At 50.7% G+C, this 15,370-nt stretch overlaps 1 protein-coding gene across 1 annotated transcript in view; it reads right to left on the reverse strand.

Annotated features, from left to right (window-relative positions):
* The window catches only part of LOC128271661 (flotillin-2), a 151,920-nt gene that overhangs the window by 66,394 nt on the left and 70,156 nt on the right, over window positions 1-15,370 (reverse strand). The gene's annotated exons all lie outside the window — the stretch shown is intronic.

Raw genomic sequence — 15,370 nt, forward strand, 5'->3', positions numbered from 1 at the left:
ACAGTGCCACGGTGACACAGACAGAGAGAGAAGCAGGGAGAGGGGATAGGAAAGCCAGAGAAAAAGAGAGAGGCGTGGCCCACCAATTAGTCCTGTATCTAATGCCAAATTTGATGCTCCATCAATCCTAGAGCCGCGCCGGTTGTCCTCAAACCTCCGGGGTTCCGTTAGGGTTAGTTGAGGCGTGTTGTGTACATTCGTTTGCGACCTGTTACCATAGGATTAGTTTGACTAGGTGATCAAGAAAAGGTAGGATTGGTAGCTAATGTTTGTGCAAAATGCAGTGTGCGAAAAGCAGAACATGGAAACAATCTGACTGATAGGATAAGTAAATAGGCTCTAGGTGTTGCGTCATTAATTTTAGCTCGTTTTTACTCACGCGAATGTTGTTACGGTACGTCGTAGCGAAAATTGAAATAAAATTCGTTAAAAAAAACCTCATTACTTTGTAATGTTTATTTACAGCGTGGTTCAAAACGTTTCCAAATTTGATACATGATAGAAATTTGCATACATTCAGGGGTTTGTGCAAAGTAAACGATTTCAACCAATCCCCTCGATCTATGCAATCATTTGTACATCAGAAGCAAAATATGGTACCGACCATGTTATAGCGACCGGATTTGAGCCATTTTTTATGGAATGCAATTTTACAGGGCAGCTCAAAAAATAGCCAACAGATTTACGATAAGAATGAAGGAATGTTAAATAACAAAACTATACGAATTTAAAATGAACCACTTTCGTTCGGTGTTTACGATCACTCGATTGTTTATATAAAGTGCCAATTGTAGAAATCGCGAATACCGGATTTACAACAACCGACCTACGCCACAGACAAGGATTATCATCACGACTATGATAACAGGCCAGGACCGCTCGCCGGATACAGAAGAAAGAAAGGTATGCAATAAAACCATTCAACAAGATTGAGATTAACATTTCACTTATGTACGTTTGAAAAGTTTATCAAAGCCTCGTTATGGCTGGTTACTGCTTATAAACCAGTTAAGAGAGTGCTGCAATCGAGGATACGCACATCAGCGGAATCGATCCATTAGTTTTGATGGCCTCCAATCACGGAGCGGCCATAAATAAAATTTAAATATTTCATTCGCCAGAGCCGCCCCGAAAAAGATTGTCCGATCGCAACACAAACGTCGCCTGGTGATGCAACCGATAAAACAATCTTGTCTTGCGGATCCTGAGAGACACGAAGAAAAACCCCTGGCACGCTATAGCCAGCGGCGTGACAGTTTTCTAACCGGATGATTCCGCTTCCTCGAAACTCTCCCAGGAAGTAACCTCCGGCAGACCTCCAACAACAACAAGCATGCTTATGCAACGGCGCGGAACGTTTGTCGGAGGAAACCTTTCGCCTCCCGAAAAAAAAACCGGTCGCTCTCGTCGTCGCCCAACACCCCCAGATCCGATCCCCTTTTTTCCGCCATCGATCAGTCGGGGGCCGCTGTGGCAAGAACTGGTTGTCCTCCCCACGCCGGGTGTCGGCGTTGTTGGGAAAGGCGCTGTTTGGGCAGTGCACACACACGGGCGGTCGAATTTCGAAACTTCCAAAACGACCCTGTTGTGCTCCACAAAAGCTGAACTTCATCTGCTGGCAATGTGGCTGGCTAGTTGGCTACAGCTTGTATGCGCTGACGTGCCTATATTAACATGCCTGCGTGAAGGTCGTACTACGGGTGGCTCAAGATCAGCCGCTTCTCTCGGGGTTTACGCAAACACCGGGGGTCTCCATGATCAATGTCTTCCACCGTGTTAATGTTGTGACGCAACCAACACGCCGGTGCCGGTGACAGTGGCCCCAAGGGGTGTGGTGCCTAGAGTGGCCAGCGGCCACGCCAAATCTTCGCATTCCGCAGTGTCCGACCATCCCAAGATCACGCTGATCTGCGTGCCGTGATTATGATTTCTTGAGCACCTTAGCACGGGCTGCCAGTCGCTGACGAAACACTTGAAAGCCCGGCGACCGTAACCGCGTCATACACGAAGGGTGTGCGCAGAAATTAACCTTGACCAGCCCGGTCACCTTACACTCACGACACGGGCGCGTACTCTCGCAACACAGTTGCGCCGTCCACGACTTTGACGGTCGACAGGCAGGCTGCCCGCCTCACTTTCCTAACGCCGGCGCTTTGGCGGCGGCTTCAATTTGCGCTCCCTTCATCGTCCACAAACCGGCGGCAACTAGGTCTCCGCAGTCCTGGGTCTAAGTGCATTATTTACGGATGCTTGAGCAGAAGTAGTTCGATCTACTCCGGGGGCGGGGCCGCAACCCGTGTACACCTGCTGAAAAGTGCTAGAAACCGCAACACCGTCGGTTGCGCCAGAGGGCTACTATTACCGCTCCGAGCGCGGCTAGAGGCGGCCGGCTCAGGAAAGGAAGCAAAAGCGGATGGAAGGAAGTTGCACACGCTGTGATTTGCGCCGCGCACACGGTCGCTTGAGATTGATTTCTCAAGAGGTCTTAGCCTCGCCGACATGAAATCTCCGGCACGATCGACCCAGTATGACTAGTGGTAGGTGGTGCCCCCCAGGGGAGAGTGACAGCTATGTCCCGGTTTCACATTACCTTCCTTCCGCCAAGGCGCGCGCGCGGTGTTTTATGTTTCCCTTCTTTTCTCCCTTCTCAGCACCCTCTCTCAGCTGGGCGAGCGATTGAATTGCTTAATTATGATCTACAATTGCGTTGCTAAATGAGTTGCTTGCGGTGCGCTACATTGCATCATTAGGCACGGCACGACGTGTGGGGACGCCGCCGTCCCCGCGCTTCCGGGGTGTACGGTGGGAGAGATACATTACGAATTTAGTGGGCCACTTGCGAAATCGTTCGATCAGGCGAGGGGCAACGTTTTTGGCGAAACCGCGATCGCGGTATTCGCGAACATTCCACTCCTTGCTTCGATAACCATCCTTTCGATCCTTTCAAGCTGAAGCAATCGCATTTCGAAGAAAGATGCCCCGGGATTGCGTCATAAAGTTTGGATCAACCTCAATCGGTGGGCGCGTGTGATATAAAACTGTGTGGCGCAGTGGCCCAACCCAAAGGAGGTGACCAACCGGACCGGAGAAGATTCGACCGGGCGTCCGAGAAGGCCCGTCCACATAATACTGATCTGGCGGCAAGTGCCTTATGCAACGGTTGAGGTTACATCGCCCGGCGTGATGTGGAGCGGCACAATGATAATCCCGAGAGAGAGAGAGGGAGCCCTTGTTCTCGATGCGCGCTGCGTTAAGTGGCATTCGCAAGAGGATTCTCTAATCACTCCATAACTCAACGACCATACCCAGTGCTGCCGAAGCCATCGGTGCCGTAAGACAGAAAGGAGGCGCAATCAGTCACAATACGCTTAAGTTAATGAAAAATTGTCTCTGAACTGAATCGGATTGTGTAAAAATGGCTCTAGCTAGCAATTTGGTCTTCCTTATTATGGCTTTTTGGCGACATGACCTTGTTTTGACATCAGGCAAACGATTTTAGGTCGAACAAAAAATTTATTTTGCAACTTATCCTTGAAGAGATTACACAAAGTTGACTTTTGTGCCTGAACATGACGTTTCGCGAGAATCATTGCTTTTCTGCTATGTGATAAAGAAAACTGCTACAGAATCGCATGAAATGCTTATCGAAGTTTACTTTAGGATAATCGCAGTTTTTGACGGCAATTTTGATTTAATAAACAAAGTGTCGTAAGGCTCCAAAAAAGGTCTTTCGAATGGGACCAGAAAGGTGTGGTGTACCACAAGCTCCTCAAACCTCGTTAAACCATTAATACAGATTGCTACTGACAACCAACGATCAATTTTAACCATGCATTGATCGAAAAACGATCAGGACACAAAGCAAAACTGGTTCAGGATACAATCAAGGTATTCACAAGACTTCCCTCGAATTATGCTGCCCGCTCGATGGCCAATTGCATAAGTTAAGGAAGTCCCGTTTCCCGGGCTCTCTCGAACGGTGTGTTGCGGCGCTTAATCGGGAACGACAAAGCCACTCCACGGTGTTCGCTCTCCACAGTGAGAGGCGCACCATGCACAGTTACCACCACCGGAACAACAAACACCAGAAACAAAAACACCAAATTAATGAGAAATGGCACACACTTAGCAGTTTTGCCAAGTGACTCTCACACTCCATATCAGCGAACTGACCAATTCCGCACAGCTTTTGACATCGATCGGGCGCCCGTTTCACATAATTAAGGCCATAATGGGCCTACACGCTGCTGTGTGCTGTGCGCGGGGCCGAAGCAACAGAGTAATAAACCTATCAAAAACGATTAATATTCAATCATCAACTCTCTCGTGGCCGGCAAGGCAGCAGCCGCCGGCCACGAAGAAAGCGGCGCCCGGAGGAGAAGGAGGACGGGGCCAAAGCAAAGGCTAAGCAGCTTTTGCCGGTTGGGCCCCGCGGTCGGGCCGTGGCAACAAACGTGAGAAAAATTAGCCTTCGAGTCGACGAGTGGCCTTTCTTTTCTTTTGCCCACCACGACACGGCCATTCCGCGCTATTAATTGAGCACACAGATATGGGCCCCCGCCGCTGCGGATGATACGCGTGGCCGATGGATTATGCTCGGTGGCGGCGCCCGGCGCCAAGCGGATGCATCGTGCCGAATTGGGCGCGGCTATCGACCAGCAGTAGCAGCATAAACATTGACCGCATTTTCGTCCACCGGGGTGCGCGCGCGCGCTCGATGATGTGTGCGGTTTATTGGAGCCTCGTCAGGGCCACATCTAGCCCTCTATGCTGCCTCCTGGTAGCGAATTAATTCGTTTCGACTACCGAGGCTCGTCGAATCTCTCGGGCGGCAGATGATACCTCGAGAGGGGGGCGGAGTATTTAAACAATGGCCCTGCCATGGGAACGACTCTGGCGGGCGGCTGGTAGGCCGATGCCTCTAGGTCAGAGGCCCACGCCGGGGGCCTGTAATGATCCGTGTTCCACAACCTGCGTTTAATTACACGGCGCGTAATGCAAAAATGACACCGCGCGAAAGTGGCGGCAAACTATTCCCCCGGACCCGGACACAGGGTAAACAAATCGTTAACCAGAGAGGCCACCCAAGCGCGCCACATTTTGGTGGTGCCCATTGTCACCATCCCTCGTCGGAGGGGGGCCATAGCACGTTCGCAGGCACCGGAACAGTTCCGGCTTAATTGTGATTATGTTCGGCCGCGGCAGCCTTTCCGGAGCCTCGAGGGAGCACTTTCTGTAGCCACGAGCACGATGATGGCCGCGAACGGTCGGGCGGTGTGCGCGCAAAGTAAACATTAAAAACGAAACCATCGGCAACTTGAACTTGAATGAAAGTAAAAACTGTAACAAAGCGCAAGGGAAGCAAATTACAGTCTACGGCCGTGTGCGCGGCCCGCGGAAATGCATCGGCAAACGGCCGGAGCGCCCAGGGCCCAACGAGGGGGGCGGGCAGCATAATGGCAGTTGGTCGGCAGCGTGATTTATCCGCCGGTTGCTGAGGCATGACAGCAAGGGCTCCCTGGGGGTGGCGGCGGACCCACGAGGCACCCCCCGGAAGTGTTTCGCCCGTTTATTGATTTTATTATTTAAGTTTCCGATTTCCCGCCAGCGGGATACGCAGCGGAACGCGCGCGCGGCCAAAGAAACCAACATCCATAATTCACGTCAGGCTACCCTCAGGCCTTTTGCGCCGTGGGCTTCGTTTGTGCCCCCGAAAGGGTAGCGTTTAGTGGCCGCGATTAGAATAACAACCCATTTTTTTCTTTTTGGGTGGTGCCGAAATGAAAACCCTTAAGCCCGACTCCATCATTAGCACCACTTACCTAAAAAAAACCCCAGGTAATGTGTCTGAAAACGCCATTTCGCAACCTTAATCAACGATAATAATAATCCCAACCACCATCTGAACTCGAGCCTGAAGCCAAGCGCAAGATGGTGCAAGATCTTTATCCGCATCGATCTCCGTTGCCATCAATCATCGAATGGCAGTTTTGCCAAAATAATTAGGAGAAAGAGAGAGAGACAGAGGAGAGAAAGCTTACGAGGTATGGAGTCCACAATGTGACTGAGCATCGAAGCAGCAAACAGAAAAACTCGGTAAACTCGGTACTGCAGCAGCTCCGTGTGCAATTACTGGGTTGTTCAATAAGATTTGCGGTTCAATAACAGAGGGTGCTGCTATTAGCATAAATTTAGTTTATGTTATTTTTGTAAAGTTTAAGAGCAAAGGAAATTTATGAACGAATGTTGAAAGTACATAAGGACTCTTCGTCTTTAATTGATACAGTTGAAGACGACCATGTCAAGGACGTCCAAAAACAGCAGCAAAACCTATCGGCAGCTGGTATCGAAGGAAAAAAAGGATATCGTATTGGATACTCTTCGAGTGACTGGAAGCTATTTAGTAGAAGCCCTAGATATCGGGCATTGGGCAGCGTAAGCAATATTTGGGTTTCAGAAAGCTGTTGCAAAATGGGTGCCTATCAATGTAATAAAAACGCATTCGAATGTAACTTTCTCGGCAACATTTAGAGGATGAGACTGTGGCTCTATCACCATGATCCTGAGTCAAAACAAGAGGCTTAAGAGTGGTGTGAAACTGGTTTTCCTTCTCCGATACGAACTCGTTGTCCAGAAATCGCCCAGAAGAAGGTTTTGGCATCAGTTTTTTGGTATGAAGAAAGGAATTTTGTTAGTCATAAATTGGAGTCTCGTTGGAACAAACGTTTTTGATGTTCAGGTAGACCATACTGAATAAGAAAGTGTATTTCAAACCATAAAATTGTGTTTCGAATCACCAAACTTATTGCACAACTTACTGTTTGGTAAACGAATGAAGATGGGTTCAAAGTTGGAGCCTTCTTTTTTTGGGGTGGCTGCTTTTTGGGAGAAATTTCTCCAACCACGCTTCGGTGGCTTTAGAGTGGTGTGTGCTCGGAGTGCAACGTTCGAGGCCGTGTGTGTGTGTGTGTGTGCCTGAGGTGCCTGAGGTGGATCTAACGAGCAGCGATCGCTCTCGCTACCATCTGGAGGCTACCTCCTGCACGGGTTAAATCATCAATCAGTATGAAGCCATTATTGAACCAGGCCCGGCTCCACTCCTCCCCGGCCCGGTCCACTCGGGAACGTGGACCTCTAGACGACGGAGCAAGATTTTGCAGATTTTGTAACGGAAGGAAGCATGTTGTGCGAAACACAACACATGAATGGGTGGTACGACCTATACCTATGCCCATCTTGTGGGGATTCTTTCGGGAGTCGGCTGTCCCGGGAGCGAGCCCCTGTGAAGCCACTTCCCTCCCCCCAAGGCAGAAGAGTCTGTTGCGCAAGCGCCGGCGGTGTAACAATGTCTAATTGCTCAATGATGGATGCGCTTGGCCCGGCCGGCTGGAGAGGCTTACGGTTTGATCGGAAGTAATGGCCGATCGTACGCACGCACGGCCAACACATGCAGCCCCCTCGCCGTCACGTGCCACCCCCGAGAGGAGTGTATAGGTTTAATAGAGTTAACTACCTCCTCCCGATGCCTTTATCGTGGTGCGCGGCCCGAAAAGGAAAAAAAAAACGCCGAGACCTATAATTAAGTTCGACGTAATATGAGCTTGAGTGAAAGAGAGGCTGCTGCCTGCTGCTCGGCCAATCTTGCGGTGATCTTCTTCCCGGGACGACCGAGACAATCGGACCGAGAGAGTGCCGCCCAACCCGGACTTTCCGCGCAAACGAGGAAAGTTTCTACGGCCCATAATTACCTCACATCGGCGCGGCAAGGTTTTATGATACGCGGGGCCGACCATTCTTTCCCCTGACGCGGGCCGCCTGTAGGTCATGAGAACTTGACTACGCCACCCATCGTCAATCGATCGTGTATGACTTCGGAGAGAGAGCCCGGTGCCCGGTTTCTGTACGTGCGTGTGTTGCCTTAATTTTCTCCCCAAAAGTCCGTAACTGCAAATCGGTGGAAGCGATAGGAAACTTTTATTATCATCCAGTTTACACACCACCACCCGGCGCAGATACAACCGGAATCGCTCACACACATCGCGGGCTCGGGTGTGTTGAAGGCACACCACGCCAACAATCGGCGATCATTATAGAGAAAGTGACTGCGCTATTGAGGTACCTCGTGTGGTGGCGCCGGCTGTCGAACATGGGGCAAAGAACATCGGGGATCCGTTATCACCTTCCACACCCGGAGCGCCCCTTAGAGACATTACAGCTAATCGAACGAAAAGAAACCGCCTCACCGACCATTTTTTGTAGGTTGCGTTTCGTAACCAGCGGAACCAGCAGCTGCCTTTGTGAGCCTTCGAGAGTCCACCGGAATTCCATCGTATCCGGAGTCAACTAGGAAGCTCGTTTGGCTCGTAAGATATTTCATTCAGTTCAGCCGAAATGAGGAAGATGCGCTTCCGACAGAAATCGGCTTGGCGACCCGGATTGATCGCAAAATCTGCCAGCACGAGGCTGCTGTGGGAACTGGTTTTGTTTTGATAACAAACATCAACGGTTTGCATTGACAGCGCGGCTCGGGCTCGAAAGTGCCCGACTGCTCGAATCGTGCAACTGGGTCATGTCAAATGAATGCATTAGCAATAACAAATTAAAATATTGAATATCTGACCGAGTTTCAGATACCGGAGACGCTGGTGGCTGTTGGACCGACCGTAATTGGCTACCGGTGACGCCGATGCGCCTCAGAGTGTCGTGCGTGAAAGACCGCAGACGATCGCTGGCTGATAAGATAGAGTCAAGCAGTTTGTGATGTTGTAACGACTATCGTGCGTGAGTCGTTTGCGCACTTTTATTGGGGCTCACAGCTCCAAGAAACTGGCCCGAATTTATTGTCTCGTTACGCAAAAACAACCAAAGGCAAAGGACTCGACTCGCGAGTTGTGGAGCGCGAAACAATAGCGCGTCGCGAGCATAAAACATGAAATCGAAACCTATTAACGGGGCTGCACTACAAATTCAGGTTCCGCTTTTCCGTCCCCGGCACTCTGACTCAAACGCTTTAAGGGGCTGTAGTGTACGCGTACTAAAAAATGCAAGCGCGGTGAAAGCAGTATCGTGGGGCGTAGTGTTTGATGGTCACTGGTTTCAAGCCTCGATGTGCGCGGTTCGGTAACAGCGCACGTTATCGTTTTAATTTCTAGCGACTTCTCTCTTTTTCGGCCAACGGAAGACGGCCCCAACACAGTTGTAATATTGTTTCTCGCCAAACTCGTCGTCGTCGTCGGAGCGATTGCCGGCCACTAAAACCGGCCGTCGCTGCCCTGCTTGAATTATTGGCCTGGCCTGGCCGTGCCGCGATGATCATAAATAAAAACGTGTGTCCGCGCAACAACGCAACACGTGTGTCCGATTTCGACCCCCCCGCGAACTCTGCGCGCTTTGAGGAATGGACCACTTAGAGCGGAGCAACCGAAGAAGCTCGGGGAAAGTTGTTGCAACAATTGCGAGCGGGCGGCTGTCGAAGCGGTCGGTGATAAAGATGGACACGTCGCACCAGAGCGCGCCTGCGAGGGAGTTACGTCGAGATTAGTGCTCCGAAACGACGAACCCAGTGTCGGACCACGAAGAGCCGTAGTCAGTCGCCGGTGCACGCCTCCGAACCAAGCGGGTGAACCAGTTTTACTTGCAAATCCGGAACTGTAAACCTTCCACCACCACCCGGTCTGGACTGGACCGGAGAGCATCCTCCGGTGTTCCGGAGTGGCGCGCGCGCGCGTTGCCGTTTCCGAATGAAAGTGAAAATTTATCGCTCGTCTCTAGCGCGCTAGGGTACCACCGCGCGTATCCGTAGACGACAACCCTGGCAGGAGCAGGCGAAGAAGTGACTATCGGTGCGCTAATACACGCATAGTGCGCGCGGCGTTCATGGACGATTGCAGATGGCGAACGGCCGGGTAGGGACATTTCACTTTCCGGTGGGCACCGTTTCACTTTCTGACACATTCCAGCAGCAGCCACGACAGCCACCAACTAGCAGCGACCCCGACGACGGCGGCTACGTGTGTGGTGTGAATTGATGCTAAATGGGGAAAAACTGCTAGGCTAACAGGATGTGTCCGGCACTACTTCACGCAGGCAGCTCGCGTCCTCTTGGGGATGCTTTCCTCTCCGAGAGAAACCCCTTCAAACGGGATTCGGTGACGGCTTTTTCGGGGGCAACTCCGCCGTTGTCCCTGTCCTGTGGTTCAACAGTGCTAATCCACAAACAGCAGTGGAGAATCTGGAGGTTGGCCACAATCTGCGAGTCCGACCGTGGCCTATTGTGAGAAACCTACCACGAGAGTGTTTGCTCAGCAGCAGGGAGGCTGGCTGGCTGGCTGGCTGACGGCCTACCTGACAATCGTCACGTTGTCCCAAAGTCACAACAGTGACGTCAGGGATGCCAGAGATTCAACTTCGCCTTGAAGGGTCCATAAAACTTGTTATGCGAGGGCTATTCAAAAAGTATCGCAACATTTGAATTTCCGCGGGCTACGTATAATTGATTTTCAACTTTTTTTTGTGGCCATATGCTGTTACTCATGTTACTGGTGACAAGTTCGGCCATTTTGATTAATCAGTCGACTGTTGACAGCTGTTTTGCTTGGACGTGGTTTGCCCCATCGTCGATTTTGCCTGCTAAAAACTAAAGGATTTCAAAGAATCGTAATCAAATTTTGTGTGAAAAACGGAATTAAGAGCGCGGACGCATTCGAAATGTTGACTGTGCCTTATGGTGAAGCTATTTTGGCCCAAAGTAATGTTTATCGGTGATTCAAAATAGTCTCAGAGGGCCGAGAAGATGTGAACGACGACGAGTAAATCGTCACAATCATCAATCGACAATTAAGTCGATCGTCACGTTGGCAAAAAGTCGTAACAGTGACGTCAGAGGTTCAAGCATCGTATTCAACTTCGCCTTGAAGGTACCTAAAACTTGTTGCACTGGGGCGGCTGGCTGGCCCAGATAATAAGGGCATGCGCCCCTGTCCGATCGCGATCCTGATGCCAACCACCCAGAGGCTTGTACAACACACACATACACGCATACAGGCACACACACTGGGGAGCTCTGGAACGTTCGACACCACGCAGTGAGGTTGATTGCCGCGTGCATCGTAAATCAAGTACCGCGCGAGTGGCGAAAGCACTGGGTACATCGCGCCGTCGACAACACAGCAAACGATGTACGATCGGACGCGACCAAAGTGGTCACCGATGGGGTGGGACTGGGGGGACATGAGCACGTTATCAACAGCTCACGAATTGTTTGCCTCGCCGCCTTTTTTTGCCCTGGCCCAACTTCAATTCAATCAAGTCCAATCTCGATCCCGCTCGATCGCTGCTAGCTTCCTGGTCTCGTTTGCGCCCCAGGCATGCGCGATGGCCGGCCAACTTCCGGCCCGTAAATAGACGTTCGAACGTTCATCGCACCCAAAGGCCCGCAAAGAAGGAGGAGGAGGCACATACGCTCGGAACCGTGGATTTGCAGCAACCGGATAACGCCGGGCAATGCCGCTAAACACTTCCACCACTTGGCCCGTGGACGTGCGCTGTTGGACAAGCCGCCTGTGGCATGTACTACAGCGGCGGCGTGTGCACAGCGCGCAACGCCCTTACAGTTGCGCCGGGCGCGGTTACGAAATTTGACAATGACAGTCATCTGTGGAACTTGTGTGGCAGGTGGCAGCTACAGGGCGCTTCCTGGAGCCACACAATGGCAGCTTTTGGCGCCGACCTGGCGCTGCGTAGGTCCTCTTGTCCTCGCTGATGACCAGCTGCCGCTACCAGGTAGGCAGCTCCATGAAGATTGGATTGGATCTCTGCCTCAATATGCCATAACACCGGGCAAGCACAGCATGACCCCCCGCAGGAGCTGTCCCGAGCCCCGAAATCTGACAAAACTGGTCTTTGTTTGCGCGCCGGAGAGAGGAGCGCACTTCAGCCGGACGCGGCAAGGCTTTCTGTTTGGAACGGCACGGCGCAATGACGTGGCACGGCACGAGCATTTGAATTTGGTGTGGGCCCGATTGTTAAGTCGGAAAGAAAAAACGTAAATTGAGATTCGATCTCTTCGACACACGCGGAAGGGCTCTGCTGGCGGCTAAGGTGCTGGCACATGGGCTGAAAAGTCCCGAACCTAACTTTGTGAAGGGCACACTAGTCTTATTGCGTTCATTACGTTTTTCAGTTAGTAGCGGCTTTCAAAAGAAAGCTTTTCAAATTCCAGGACATTCTAACCATAAGTTTATGAGTTTGGCTTGAATAGTGTTACAAGGACTCCGGACTCCATCAGAAACAATCATAAAACGTTGGTTTATAAACAGCCCGACGATGCTGAATGAAGTTTTGATGTTTCCAAATGAGACGGTAACATCAGAAAACATTAAAAACCCACAAAATCGTTTTGAAGATCGTTTTGATCGAATCTTGAATGAAGAGGTTATCGCTGAAACTGAAGTCTATTTTGAAGCAAAAAAGATAAATTGTTCCACAAAAGTGTGTGTGCGGCTCTTGATGGGGATGAAACGTTGATGAATAAAGTCAACATCGAACAAAAATAACGCGCTTTCATTCTTAGGCTCGGGACTTTCAGCCCCGTGTCATGGGCAAATAGAGGCGGCCGTCTATCAATGGCACACAATCGGGTGCGCTATCGTCGAAAACCGTCCGTCGGAGCCCGGGGAGCAAGTGAAAGTACTACCTTGAGTCGTTCAACAAACAGGCTCAAGGTAGCGCTCTTTCTCTTTCTCTTTCTTTCTCTCCCTCAACTATGTCTCGAGCCGCGATAAGATCATATAGAGCCGCGTCGAAGCGATTCGTCGCCCAAATCGGAAGGAGATGAACGGCCCCGGCTATTAGAGGGAGCGTCGCCAATTGCGACGCATTTGGCAACCGGGCGCGGACGATCGGGCGCGAAAGAAAAGGTGCCAACCGAAGAAAGTTACCACCGGAGACCTCCGCGGAGGTCCCAGACACGCACGCACACCAATCGAAGTAGCGCCCGTCTCTTACAGCATGCGATGACAATAATGTGTTACACATCGCCGTAACACATAATGCGATGATCATCGGCAGCAGAAAAATGCGAACGGACTATCGCGTGACCGCTTGTTATCGGGGCCGGTCCGCGGTCCTTAAGCGGTAGGTAACGCCGTGCCTCGAAATGAGCCACGCGGCCCGGCACTAATCGCGATCAAACATAGGTCGGTGATTATGAAAGAACCATAAAGCATTAAATTATTCATCCATCATCCATCTCAACAAGCCATAAAATGGCGGCAATGTCGGATCGGGCTCTCGGGCTCTCGGGCATCTTCGGTCTGCCAGATGTCGAAAAGTATCGAAGGTTCGTATAACAGGCCTTTCGAAGCTGGTGAATGTTTTGATTGATGACGTCCACATTTCATTGAACCATTTTGAATAATCTGCGTCCATAACATTTATATGCGCTCCGCGCATTTTGATATCCTCATTGGACCTAAGGTATGAACAAATTCTCTACCTGGAGGAGGCATATAGAACTCATCTTGATGATCCGAAGATCTTCGAGCAAACGAAGGTCGCCTTTTGGGAGGCATAATTCCCTCGGAATGCCTTTTTCAGGGCTGTGTTTTTGAGAGAAGGCTAAGAGCTATCCCAACTTTGAGCCGTCTGTCAGATCCAGAACTCATTCAGAGCAGATACCGCTAACGGGTGAGCCACAGATAAGAGATCGATGGGTCAGAAACTTAATGCGCAATACTCGATGGTCCGAGCCTTTTCGATTGGATCTTCGCCTCGTTCCTATCACTCGGCGTTAAACCCTGCCAAATAAAAAAAAAGTGATAGCCAGCCACTATAAAACTCGGACCTCAAAACCGAGCGGCAGCTGTCAACCGTTACGCTGGCCACCGTCAAAAAAACGCTGGCGAGCGCTCCGGCCCCAGTGAAAGCATTTGAAAGTGACCCTGATGCACTGATCGCTTTCGGGTGCATCATTCGGGCCGCGCCGGGTTGATATCGGAAAACTATGCAAACTGGTGGCCCACCACCACCCAGATCCGGTGCCATTCGAAGCGATGATTACGGGGATGATGATGATGATACTGACATGCTTTCCGAAATAAGCACCAAGAGAAGACTTCGGCCGGCCGGACGAAAGCGCAACAAGTGCGCACAAACAGAACAACAGGTACGCTACACGCCGCCGCGGGGTATAGGGGGGAAGCATGTGTGTCTGGTGAGTGCGAAGAAGTCGGTACCATCGTCGTCGTCGCCGCCGTCGTGGTAACAAGTTACAGATGGGCGCATGAGAAGTTGGAAAGAAATAAACAAAATCGGGGTCATCGCAGCCGCCTTCCCGAGTACCGAAAAAGTACCTTCCTCGCCCGCGAACGAACCAAATGAACAGCACCGTGAACTGGTTTCTGGCTGTGCTTTCATCCTGCGACCTACTTCTGTCGGATCGGATAGGGACAGTGAGCGCCTTTTTTTGTTCCACAAAGAACTCCAATGCGACCCAACGTGTCTACGTGACGTCGACTCGGTGTCCTCCACCAGCTTCTGGCGAAAAGAAACAATGAATTAAACTGAAAGCAAAGAAATGGGAAAAAATCCCGAAGGAGCCCTTATCCTCGAAACTTTGCAATAGGCGGTGCAGTACGCAAAGGACAAAAGGGTTGCGAAAGTTGGCAAGAACGGAGCGAAGTCACGACGCGGAGCTTGTGAGTCACACGAATCTGAAATGACGACCACCGAGTGTCACCGAGAAACGCGCGCGATGACGGCTTCGTGGTAAGATTCGGAATTGACCGCGCGAAGGTTTCGCTCTTTTACCGCACCGCACTGTGGGCAATGGGGTGGTTAAGACTCTAATGGCCGGATCGAAACGGTCAAAGTTCCTCACTGATATATCGGAAATGTGTTCAACAGGGTCAACTAACCCTTTGACAGGCACTGCCACAGATCCTTTGATAGGCGCTGATTCTAAATTTCGGGACGAACATGTTAAAAGCACTTATATAATCAAAACTAAATTTGTTTCCTAATCTGCAATCTTGTAACCAAATCTTCAACTAAATTTGCTTCCTTCAATGTTCCACAATTTGTTTCATCGATCTTCAAGCGACAGAGGCCAATGCGTTTATTAGTCACCAAAATTTGAACGTGCCACTAATTTAGTTATTTCGATAAAAATAAATCAATTTTTTCAACGCAAACGATGCGGAACGATTTAGGACGAACCTAAAACAAAGTTACATGGCATAGCAGACTCCTTGAGGATGTTAACTTTCAAACAAAAAAACGGTCACAAAAAAATGGCCAACAAAAAACTACCCCAAACCCGACCATCCCATAGTGCCGGTGCCGGAGCGAGAGAGACTTGTCCGAGAGGACA

The sequence above is a fragment of the Anopheles cruzii genome, chromosome 3 (assembly GCF_943734635.1).
Source record: "Anopheles cruzii chromosome 3, idAnoCruzAS_RS32_06, whole genome shotgun sequence".
Classification (NCBI taxonomy): Eukaryota; Metazoa; Arthropoda; class Insecta; order Diptera; family Culicidae; genus Anopheles; species Anopheles cruzii.